Source organism: Anomaloglossus baeobatrachus, chromosome 3 (assembly GCF_048569485.1).
Source record: "Anomaloglossus baeobatrachus isolate aAnoBae1 chromosome 3, aAnoBae1.hap1, whole genome shotgun sequence".
NCBI classification, from domain to species: Eukaryota; Metazoa; Chordata; class Amphibia; order Anura; family Aromobatidae; genus Anomaloglossus; species Anomaloglossus baeobatrachus.
The window spans coordinates 583,095,815-583,108,613 of NC_134355.1; positions in this window are offsets into that span (position 1 = coordinate 583,095,815).

Genomic DNA, 12,799 nt, shown 5'->3' on the forward strand with positions numbered 1-12,799 from the left:
GGAGTTTTTTTTCCACAACATTCTTGGAATTGTAAAAATGACCTGGAATCATCATTCTTCAAGTCAGTAAACTGATGGCATTACCAAGCTTGCATATTTTTTTTTTCTTGTAATGAAAAAAAATCCCAAAATTTGTAAAAAAAAATGTGGGTGTTTGTGTCACCATTTTTCTAAGACATAATGTTTTTATTATTTATCTGTTGATAGATCTGCGTGACTACTTATACTTACGTGGTGAACTGATGGTTTTATTTATATAGCGCCAAAATATTTCGCAGCACTTTACAATCAGGTGGGGGCTTGTATAGACAAAAACAAAACAAAATAGTACATAATTCAACAGCTACAGTAGGAATGAGGGCCCTTCTCAAAAGCTTACAATCTATGGGGAAGAAGAGGGACACAAAAGGTGAAGCCCACTTGTAGATCTGGCCGGCCATCATTATGCTAGTTTAATGGTTACATATAAAGATGAATGATCTGGCCTTTAGACAGTAACCTTTTGGGTGCCCTTACTTGCTATTGGTTGTATGTAGGATGTGAGGACAGAAATAGGAGAGAGAAAGTTAGGAGTAGCATTTAGAAGGTGGGACAGTGGAGAGTAAAGGGGGCTTTACACGCTGCGACATCGCTAATGCGGAGTCGTTGGGGTCACGGAATTTGTGACGCACATCCGGCCGCATTAGCGATGTTGCTGCGTGTGACACCGATGAGCGATTTTGCATCGTTGCAAAAACGTGCAAAATCTCTCATCGGTGACATGGGGGTCCATTCTCGATTAACCTTACTGCAGCAGTAACGATGTAGTTCGTCGCTCCTGCGGCAGCACACATCGCTATGTGTGACGCCGCAGGAACGAGGAAGCTCTCCTTACCTGCCTCCCGGCTGCTATGAGGAAAGAAGGAGGTGGGCGGGATGTTATGTCCCACTCATCTCCGCCCCTCCGCTGCTATTGGGCGGCCGCTCAGTGACGTCGCTGTGACGCTGCACGGACCGCCCCCTTAGAAAGGAGGCGGTTCGCCGGTCACTGCGACGTCGCCGGGCAGGTAAGTATGTGTAACGGGTCTGCGCGATGTTGTGCGGCACGGGCAGCAATTTGCCCGTGTCGCGCAACAGATGGGGGCGGGTACCCACACTAGCGATATCGGGACCGATATCGCAGTGTGTAAAGTAGCCTTTAGGTTAGTAAGTTATTATGATAAGCTTGTCTGAAGAGATGTGTTTTTAATGTATGCTTAAAAAATTGGGGGCTGGATATTAGTCGCATTCTTAGGGGTAGTGCATTCCAGAAAACTGGCACGGCACGAGAAAAGTCTTGGAGGCTGGCACCTTGGTATTTTTATTTTTCCTCTTTATGACATTTAACATTTGAGTTAACTATTTTTGATTTTGAGAGACCTGACATACAGCTGTGGCAATACTAAATACACTCACTGACAGAAGTTCTGTCACTTATCCATGTTATGTAAATAAAAGCTTATAACCTGACTTTAAATTCATCCATTGGTTTTAAAAATTACTCTTTTGAAAGCTGAAACCCTCCCAAATTTGGTTTAGGTTATGAAAATAAAGTTGCTGCAAAGCTGAAATATTGATCATTTAATGAACACAGAAAGGTCAGATTTTGGCAAGACAAAAGTTTTGTCACCTTGTCTTATAATGCACCCAATCCTTTTTACATCCTCACCTGTGCTCACTAAATGATTGGTTAATTAGTGCGTGTGTATAAAAAGAAACCCAGCACCCCAGACCTTCACTTGAACTGCAACTTGACCTCTGACAACATGCCAAAAATTCACCCTGCGACTAAAGCCTTGATTATCAAGAGGCTGAAGACCAGATCCACTGCAGAGGTGGTTGGCACCTTTAAAGTGTCTCAGCGTCAAGTATAAATAATTAAAAAAAAAGATTTGAAGAGACTGGAGATGTTTTTGACAAGCCCAGTTCCGAAAGACCCCGCAAGACAACTGATCAGGAGGAACATTTGTTGGTTAGAAAATCCAAAGCCAGCCCCTCTTCCACTGCAGCAGAGCTCCAACAGGCCTGGCCACCTCAAGTCCCTGTGTCAACTAGAACAGTTTGTAGGATTCTGTCTCGAAATGGCTTCCATAGTCGAATCAGTACCCAAAAGCCAGCACTAAACAAAAGGCAATTAAAAACCGTGTGTCATTTGCCAAGTCCCACAGCCTATTAAGCAGATGGACGCTGGAAAAGTGGCAGGAGGTAGATTTCTCTGATGACTCTTCAGTTGAATTACACCACAGCCACCGCAAATACTGCAGGAGACGTACTGTAGCCCGTAAGAATCCAAAATATACCCAGGAAACAGTTAAGTTTGGTGATTGAAAGATCATGGTCTGGGGTTACATTCAGTATGGGGGTGTGCAAAACATTTGCAAGGTGGAAGGCAATATCAATAGCCTAAAATATCAAGAAGTATTAGCTACCTCTTACATTCCCAATAATAAAAAGTGGTCAAATTCTGCAGCAGGATGGTGCTCCATCTCATACATCAATCTCTACAACAAAGTTCCTTCTGGCAAAGAAGATCAAGGGGCTCAAGGACTGGCTAGCCCAGTCACCAGACATGAACATCATTGAGCCCCAGGTTTGGGGTAGGATGAAAGAGGAAGCTTGGAAGACAAAACCAAAGAATAGAGATGAACTCTGGGAGGCATGTAAGACTGCATTCTTTGCTATTCCTGAAATTATTTTATTGGTACAAACATTTGTGCATACATAGAATCCACACAAGTGATGGGGTTAAAAACATTTAAAATATGTATAATCAATGAACACCCCAATACTTGGTTCCATGTCAGGAACCTGACACCAAAATTCCGAATACCACTATACTAGATGTACCATACAATAATAAATCCAGGTGGGATACAGAGCATAAATGTCATCAGTTACTGCAATCATATACCCAATAGTACATACAGTGCCTACAAGTAGTATTCAACCCCCTGCAGATTTAGCAGGTTTACACATTCGGAATTAACTTGGCATTGTGACATTTGGACTGTAGATCAGCCTGGAAGTGTGAAATGCACTGCAGCAAAAAAGAATGATATTTCTTTTTTATTTATTTTTTTTAAATTGAGAAAAGTTTATTCAGAGGGTCATTTATTATTCAACCCCTCAAACCACCAGAATTCTGTTTGGTTCCCCTAAAGTATTAAGAAGTATTTCAGGAACAAAGAACAATGAGCTTCACATGTTTGGATTAATTATCTCTTTTTCCAGCCTTTTCTGACTAATTAAGACCCTCCCCAAACTTGTGAACAGCACTCATACATGGTCAACATGGGAAAGACAAAGGAGCATTCCAAGGCCATCAGAGACAAGATCGTGGAGGGTCACAAGGCTGGCAAGGGGTTCAAAACCCTTTCCAAGGAGTTGGGCCTACCTGTCTCCACTGTTGGGAGCATCATCCGGAAGTGGAAGGCTTATGGAACTACTGTTAGCCTTCCACGGCCTGGACAGCCTTTGAAAGTTTCCTCCCGTGCCAAGGCCAGGCTTGTCCGAAGAGTCAAGGCTAACCCAAGGACAACAAGGAAGGAGCTCCGGGAAGATCTCATGGCAGTGGGGACATTGGTTTCAGTCAATACCATAAGAAACGTACTCCACCGCAATGGTCTCCGTTCCAGACGAGCCCGTAAGGTACCTTTACTTTCAAAGCGTCATGTCAAGGCTCGTCTACAGTTTGCTCATGATCACTTGGAGGACTCTGAGACAGACTGGTTCAAGGTTCTCTGGTCTGATGAGACCAAGATCGAGATCTTTGGTGCCAACCACACACGTGACGTTTGGAGACTGGATGGCACTGCATACGACCCCAAGAATACCATCCCTACAGTCAAGCATGGTGGTGGCAGCATCATGCTGTGGGACGGTTTCTCAGCCAAGGGGCCTGGCCATCTGGTCCGCATCCATGGGAAGATGGATAGCACGGCCTACCTGGAGATTTTGGCCAAGAACCTCCTCTCCTCCATCAAGGATCTTAAGATGGGTCGTCATTTCATCTTCCAACAAGACAACGACCTAAAGCACACAGCCAAGAAAACCAAGGCCTGGTTCAAGAGGGAAAAAATCAAGGTGTTGCAGTGGCCTAGTCAGTCTCCTGACCTTAACCCAATTGACAACTTGTGGAAGGAGCTCAAGATTAAAGTCCACATGAGACACCCAAAGAACCTAGATAACTTGGAGAAGATTTGCATGGAGGAGTGGGCCAAGATAACTCCAGAGACCTGTGCCGGCCTGATCAGGTCTTATAAAAGATGATTATTAGCTGTAATTGCAAACAAGGGTTATTCCACAAAATATTAAACCTAGGGGTTGAATAATAATTGACCCACACTTTTATGTTGAAAATTTATTAAAATTTAACTGAGCAACATAACTTGTTGGTTTGTAAGATTTATGCATCTGTTAATAAATCCTGCTCTTGTTTGAAGTTTGCAGCTCTAACTTATTTGCATCTTATCAAACCTTCTAAATCTGCAGGGGGTTGAATACTACTTGTAGGCACTGTAAAAGTCTAGCATACTATCTGACACCACCATGGTGTAAAATGGATAAGCGACAGAACTTCTGTCAGGGAGTGTATGTTTATTTTCTTTAATTTCTTGATGTTCAATAGAGGAAAAGAGGGTGGTATCTTTACTTTATTTTTGGGGGGCTGACCTTCATATAAGAACAAAAATTGCTGCAATGGGGGGGTCATAGGTATCGATTCACGTGTATGCTGATAAGAGGCAATGTGCTTATGTACCATGGAAAGCTCTGCATAAATGCCGCTGTCACAGATTGTCAGTGGCATCTAAATTGTTAACAGCAATAGGAGCCATTTTGGATGCTGCTATTAGTAACAGGTACTGGCTAAATGTAAGGAGGTGGACAGGCTGACATATTTTCCTCTGACGATAACGATCACATTGATGTAATATGAATTGTGATGTGTAATGTTTAAGTGGGTTTGCTGGACATAGTTTAAGATAGAGTTAATGATTGCCTGCATAATATAGTTTTACCAACTTGCCTGGTGAAGGTGACCATGGTAGTAACAGCACCACACACACACCCTGCTGGTTCTTAAGAATGCTGGTGTGACGGAAGGACTTTGCCCTTTATAAGGACTTTGACCTATTCAACTCTGTGCTTTGCCCATCATGAACTGTATCCGTGTACTAAGGACTGTTGTAAGGGATGTGAATAACCCGACGGTCATTTCAGGTTCAAGAAAATAGACTTTACCTGCATTTTATGAACTGTTGGGCTAAGGCTTGTTTTAAAGAACTTGGACTTGGTGTTTCCTGGGTCATGGCCTAAGGGTACTTCTTCCTTGTAGTTCCAGAGAGAATATGTCCCTCATATTCCAGAGAAGAAAAGACTGTTGCTATATGTGTTTTTATGTGGTGTGCAGAAAAGTCGAGGGTGACCATCATTAAAGAGGGGAGGAATGTAAGGAGGTGGACAGGCTGTCTCATCCCCCAATGAAGACACCAATCATATTGATGTAATGTGAATTGTGGTGTCTAATGCTTAAATGGTTTTGATGGATATAGGTTAAGATAGAATTAATGTTTGCCTGCATAATGCTGTGCATTGCCATGTGAAATGTATTGTTTCAGTATAATTTATGCTGTAATGGAGCTACATCTAGCAGTGTTATAGGACTGTATCATGTAAGGTATAGTAATGTATAAAATGTAGCAGTATTGATAATGTAATGTATGTGTATTAGGCTAAGGCGTCAAGCATAGCAGTGTTGGTAAAGTCATATGATGTTTACATAAAACTGGGTGAAAGGTTAAGTCTGCCCAGCAAGAGACTGCAGGGCCAGAGACAGTTAACAGTTGGGATTAGCGCATAGTTGGAGGGGCTAGAGTGCAGAGAAAGAGACTGTGTTTTTTTGTGTTGTGTGTTGTGGAGACCTTAGAGAGCAGACAAGAATGAGGGAGCAAAGTCAGCAAATAGAAGCCATAAGTGGTGACAGAGATCCAGCACCCAGGTAAGTGGGTGAAACCTGCTAGAGAGAGACTTGGAAAGGAAGTGAATCCAGTGTTGGTCAGCCATGGGGGATTTTAAGAAGGAAAGGATCTGCCCAACTATGGACACATAAATAGGGTAGCTGTGCTAGAAACGACCCTTGTTAGGGATCACAGCCAGGAGTCTGGTGCAGGGTTCACAGCGTAACACATTGACCCATGTGGCTCTGTACCATGAAGATTTAAGTTCACCTTATCTGTTCCGCTCACAAGTGAAGTGCCGTCACCTATAACCATGATGAATGAGTATTCGGAAACATTGTCCACAGTTATTTCAAGTTTTCTGGAATTTGCTTATACTTCACTTGACTTAATTCCAGCCAGACGTCAATCATCAGCTCTGCTTCTGCTTTCTTCTTCCATGCTACAACCTTTGTTATTTCCAAGCTCAGTCAAGTTGACCAGGTGTAGCCCAAACCTACATTCAGCAAACAAGTTGCCAACTTCTCGCAAGTCTTCTCGATGCTGCTCACACCTAACCTCTGCAATATCTCCTCAAACAAGTCTCTAGTTTACTTATATTTCATTCCTTAATCCTGTGGTTAACCACTTTCTTGCTACAAGTCCCCATCTACTTGCATCACATATTAACCATTGTTTTGCTGAAAGATACCAGATTGCATATAGATTTCTGTATTCCTGTGATTACCTGGATCTCTTCTTGAAGATACCAGTTTCCTGAACAGTTATTGTTCCTTTGAATGTATCAACACACCTCGCTCAGCTTCATCTAGTGTTATCTGCTCCACTCGTTTGATTGTCATCCTGCATATCTTTGCCTTTGCTGATCTAGTGTCCTCCTTAAGGACTTGATCTACTCCATTGGTCCATGCTGGTCACCCACACCTAGAACTAAAGGCCGTTTTACACGCAACGACATCGCTAACAAGATATCGTTGGGGTCACGGAATTCATTGCGCACATCCGGCGTCGTTAGCGACGTCGTTGCATGTGACACCTACGAGCGACTGCTAACAATCCGAAAAACGGCAAAAATCGTTGATTGTTGAAACGTAGTTCCTTTCCCAAATATCGTTGCTCATTTTGGACGCAGGTTGTTCGTCGTTCCTGAGGCAGCGCTACGTCTGACACCCCAGAAACGATGAACAACAGCGTTCCTGCGTCCTCCGGTAACGAAGTGGGAGGGACGTGAATGCGGCTGCTCTCCGCCCTTCCGCTTCTATTTGTGGCCCGTTGATTGGCGTCGCTGTGACGCCGCACGAACCGCCCCCTTAAAAAAGAGGTTGTTCGACGCCCACAGCGACGTCGCTAGGAAGGTAAGTCCTTTTGACATGTCCTAGCGATATTGTTCGCCACGGGCACCGATTTGCCCGTGACGCACAAACGACGGGGGCGGGTTCGATTGCTAGCGACATCGCTAGCAATGTTGCAGTGTGTAAAGCGCCCTTTAGAGAAGGCATCTCATCAGGTGAGCCTATAACACATAATAGGAAGGAAGGTACTGAAATATTTTGAGGTACTTGACTGGGGAGGGGGGCTCAGAAAGTTAGTAAAAGCTTTTATGTCCATGAACCTATCTTGAATTTAAGCTAAAGAAAATCTCATAGGGCCAAATGTTTGGAATGGGGTTATCTTCTTGAACTTTTTCCATGGACAGAATGCTAAAGCCATGTTTACACAAAGTTTTCTGAGGCATTCAAACAGGGCAATTTTTTAGAAAATGCTCCTTTTTTTGGGGGGAGGGGTGTTCTTTTTCAGAAGCGGTTTTGAGGTGTTTTAAAAGAAAAACATTTCCTGAAGGCCTTTGATTGGACACTATTCAGTATGAAGTAAGTAAATTCCATCCAGATTGGCGTCAAAGAAATGACATTAAAACTGTGAGGTTACAAATGTCTCATAAATACCTTAGGTTCCTTGGAAGATAAAATAATGTTTTGTTCCTTTCGTATTACTTAGAAATCAATACTTTCAAGAAATCTGTACATAGTTGTAATGTCATCTAAATTATTTACATATTCTAAACAAATTACAGCCCTGGGGTTTTGAGAAACACATATACTGAGTCAATACAGTCCATAGCAGGGGTATATACACATCAGCACAGTAGCTTATTGCAAATACTAGGAATTGTAATATGTGCTTTATTCACCCTCCCTGGGTCCAGCGCTGAGTCTTTGTTGTGCTCCTGGTGTCTGTTATTGTCTGCAGCAATGACGTCACACTGACAACATTGAAGGCCATAAATGAGCGGAGTGGCTCTGAGCGGCTCGTGTCGTGGTCTTGCGTAGAGTAGCTGATCTCAGTTATTGTCTGTGTGAAGCCCCACAAGTATCGTGTCGGTGCATTACCTTCAGGGACTCCACGTGGATGGAACAGTCTGGTCACAGGTAGGGAACCTTCTTCTAGGATTGTCGTGACGCCACTCTCAGAATTGCGGTCAGTGGGGACCGCCACTGCAGATTAAGGGATGCCTGGGGCTGATGGTGGGTGCAGTCAGTTGTAATAGCCTCCTGAGAGTGAGGCAAGCCCCAGGGCCCTGTGCAGGTGTGTGGAACCACAAGGCGCAGAATAACTCAACACAAGCAGAATGTCTTTCAGGGGTTTTACTCACTGTAGATGGCAGGGTGAGTAACCCGGGCGTAGCTGGGATGAACCAGGCTGGAACCAGGTGTCCTTCAGGCTGACTGATGAGGGTGACTACCGACTCGCCTTCCTTAGCCCTTTGCGTTTTGGAGTAATCCCGACTTTTAGTCCCTATGGGGGTCACCCAGGGAAGTTGCTGACGCCTCTCTCCCCTTCTTTTGGCCCGTTTGCTTGTAGCCTGGACCAGGACACTCCGGCTGCTTGCCTCCTGTGAACTATGGGCCCTAACTGTGGCGACGTGGCTGCGGACTCTGTAGTGTGTTCTTGGGGGTGTAAAATGCCCCCTCAAGCAGGTTTGGCAAAGAAAGATGGATCTATCCCTGCACTGGGACCTACTACCCGTTTGGGCCTGGTAACTCCCTGGCAGTCTCCTTACTTCCCACTACGTTGCTCTCTCTTTAGCTGTGTGTGGATTTCGGGTAGCACTACTAGGTGACCGTTCTCCCCCGTCGGTAGTCACTGCGCGGACGCTGTTAGACTGCAACAGCTCCAGGGTCTGCTTCCGCTCCTCCTGAGCTGCACACTAAACCGGCTCACTCGTGGGACCTGCACTGCTGCTCCTGTCAGAGCTCCACTTCCATGCTCCTCACTCCTCCACCCTCTGCTTCAGACTGTTCTCCTCCTTCTCCCTCTTGTGCCTGCCTACGCCACCTAGCAACCAGGCTCTCCACCACACCCCTCGAGTGGAGATGGAGGCTTCGCACCAGCTTTGCCCCCTCCTGGGATCCCCAGGGGTCCTCTCAAAGGTACATGTGTGAGACCTGATCACTATGCGCCTGTGTAGTCACACCTCGGTCAGCCTTCGGATTACCTGTGTTGTACTGTCCCCAGCATGGGTGCAGTACTCAGTGGTGCCTGACCAGGTCAGGGGTGCCACATTCCCCCTTAGTTATCACCAGCACGTCCTCGGGCTGCAAGACAACATTTTAAAATGCGTAAAACAGTAAAACATGGTAAAACATTTTAAAACCACCTGGTACCATACATCACCACCCTCCACCCACAAGTCCGTTAACCCACCCAAAACCCTCTCACGTTGGCCGCGCCTTCAGCCACTTCTGGCAGGATGTAGAGGCGGCTTTCATGGTCTGGTGGTTTCAGGGTATACCTGGCCTGGTGGAACCGCGCCTTCAGCCTCTTCTGGCAGGATGTAGAGGCGGCCTCCACAGTTGGTGCTGGCCAGGTACCCTCTTTGTGGTGGAGAGCCAGGCCCCATAAACAGGCGTGCTCCCTGGTTGCAGGCGAGCCAGGCCCCTAAACAGGCTGGCTCTGGTGGTGGTACCTCTGGGGTAACTATTTACACTGCGAGAGTTTGTGGCTATAGCCAGTTCATAGCCTTAAGGTTTATGGGTTTCTCACATTAGTTCATGTGGGCACATTTCTTAAACATTAACGTTGCAAACTGGTCAAAACTTTAACTTGCTGTACTTTACTTTACTTTATACAGATTCCTCCTCACCAGGGCTTGGGCCTGTAGGGCTGCGGCACCTGTTGCTTTCTCCATCTCTGTCGTCATCAGTAGTGGTCTCATCAATGGGTTCTTTGTCTTTTCTTTCCTCTTCCTCTTTGTCTGTTTCTTTTGCAGGATTACTGTAGGGATTTCTGGTACATGGCGTAACGTCGAGTGCATACCATCCTCTTTCTCCTTGATGCATTGTAAATTCCACTGTGTCTCCCATCTTTAAGTTCCTTCCTGGATGTCCTCTAGGCAAATGGGCTCTAACATCCCTTCTGTTTACAAAAATGCCTTCTTTCATACCAGGTGCAACTATGAAACCATATCCACTCTTCAAGCTGAAGTCTTCCACAACTCCTCGACAAAGTGGGCCTCTGACCTGGGATTTGGCTCTCCTTAAAGACCGTTTCTCTTCCAAGTCTCTGGCTGTTACTTCATCCTTCTTATCTGGAGATTGCTGTGCAGGGGAAAACTTTGTTCTGCTGCGGCGCCGTGTCTTGTGGGCTGGATCTTGCCTGGCTGCTATCTCACCGCTTGCAGGCTCCCAGGTGATATACCTGGACATATCTTCCTCAGCGGAGGATGTCGGGCCCTCTTCATCCCAGCGGGAGTACGGCAGCATCTCTGGCTCTGGGCATGGATCCACTGCTGGTGGCTCCGGGGTCAGCTCCTCAGCTTTCTGTCCTCCTCTCCCCCTTAGTTCTTCTGAGCACTCCTGTTGTGGCAGCGCTGGGGATGGGTGTTCATCAGCTGGCCGGGGCGGTGGACTTTTTGGCGTGAATATCTCCAGAGTCTTCCTGGGGGTATGCGGAGGGAGCAGATACCGGTCCACCATCTCCTTTGGGAACTGGGTCTCTAGGTCAGCCTTCAGCTTCCAGTATTCGGGGTCATCCCCCAGCACGGACTTCCTAGCAGGGACTTCCTTGGACTGGGGAGCGGTGTCTGCTCTGGCCTTGCAGGCCGGGGTAAATGATTGTACAGTCTTGTCTTGATGGGCCGCGCCTGGCATGGCGGCGGCCTGGTCTTGGCGGGCCGCGCCTGGCATGGCGGCGGCCTGGATCAGCGTCGCTGTTGCAGTTTCAATCAGGGTCGCAGCTGGAGTCTTAGCGGGCATCGCTACTGTGGCCGGTTCTTGGCGGGCCGGGCAGGGCATCGCTGCGGCGGCCTGGATTGGCGTCGCAGCTGCGATGGGATCTGTGCAGGCTGGGCTGGGCGTCGCTGCAGCGATCTGGGCTTGGCGGGCCGCACCTGGCGTGGCTGCGGCCTGGTTCAGCACCTCACTTGCGGCGCGGACGAGCGTCGCTGCTGCGGTGGGGTCTTGGCGGGCCGGGCCTAGCATGGCGGCGGCCTGGGTCAGCGTCACACCTGCGGCGTGGATGAGGGTCGCGGTGGCAGCCGGATCTTTGCGGGCCGGGCAGGGCATCGCTGCGGCGGCCTGGGCTTGGCGGGCCGCACCTGGCGTGGCTGCGGCCTGGTTCAGCGTCGCCGCGCCGGGCATCTCTCCAGGGGCCGCGGGCGTGGAACCAGGGGTCGGGGCACTCGCGCTGGCAGTGGCAACACAGGACTCACCCATCGGTAACATCATCGGGGTCTGAGTCGTCGCCGCTCGGTCTGGCACTCGTCGCGTGGCTCTCCCCTCGTAGGCCTGAACCGCCGCAGCCATCTCTAGAAGCTCCGTGCGTCCCTCTCTGATCTGCTGCACGATCCTCGCCTCCAGTTGGTCGCAGAAGTGGGCAAGCTCCCGATACCACCAGGCAGCGGAGCCTGGCTCTGGGTCTCTGCGTTCAGACTCCATTTCCTCTAACAGCAGGCTTCTGGCTCCCTTTCTGTCCCGACGTCTCTGAACGCCTCCGCTCTCATCACTTGCGAGGTCAGGACTCTGCAGGGGATCTCTGGGTAGCCACACCTCTTCGTGGGCGGTAACTTCTCCCAGCGCGGGCTGCTGTTGTTTTTCAGCGCGCTTTTCATGGTGGCAATATGGCGGCGCTTCCAATTTTTCAAGCGGACCGCCCAGGCACATGGTCACCTGTCTGAACAGGTCTAGTCCTTATCCTGTTCGTGACGCCAGATGTAGAGCCCCACAGGTGTTGTGTCGGTGCATTACCTTCAGGGACTCCACTGGATCAGTCTGGTCACAGGTAGGGAACCTTCTTCTAGGATTGTCGTGACGCCACTCTCAGAATTGCGGTCAGTGGGGACCGCCACTGCAGATTAAGGGATGCCTGGGGCTGATGGTGGGTGCAGTCAGTTGTAATAGCCTCCTGAGAGTGAGGCAAGCCCCAGGGCCCTGTGCAGGTGTGTGGAACCACAAGGCGCAGAATAACTCAACACAAGCAGAATGTCTTTCAGGGGTTTTACTCACTGTAGATGGCAGGGTGAGTAACCCGGGCGTAGCTGGGATGAACCAGGCTGGAACCAGGTGTCCTTCAGGCTGACTGATGAGGGTGACTACCGACTCACCTTCCTTAGCCCTTTGCGTTTTGGAGTAACCCCGACTTTTAGTCCCTATGGGGGTCACCCAGGGAAGTTGCTGACGCCTCTCTCCCCTTCTTTTGGCCCGTTTGCTTGTAGCCTGGACCAGGACACTCCGGCTGCTTGCCTCCTGTGAACTATGGGCCCTAACTGTGGCGACGTGGCTGCGGACTCTGTAGTGTGTTCTTGGGGGTGTAAAATGCCCCCTCAAGCA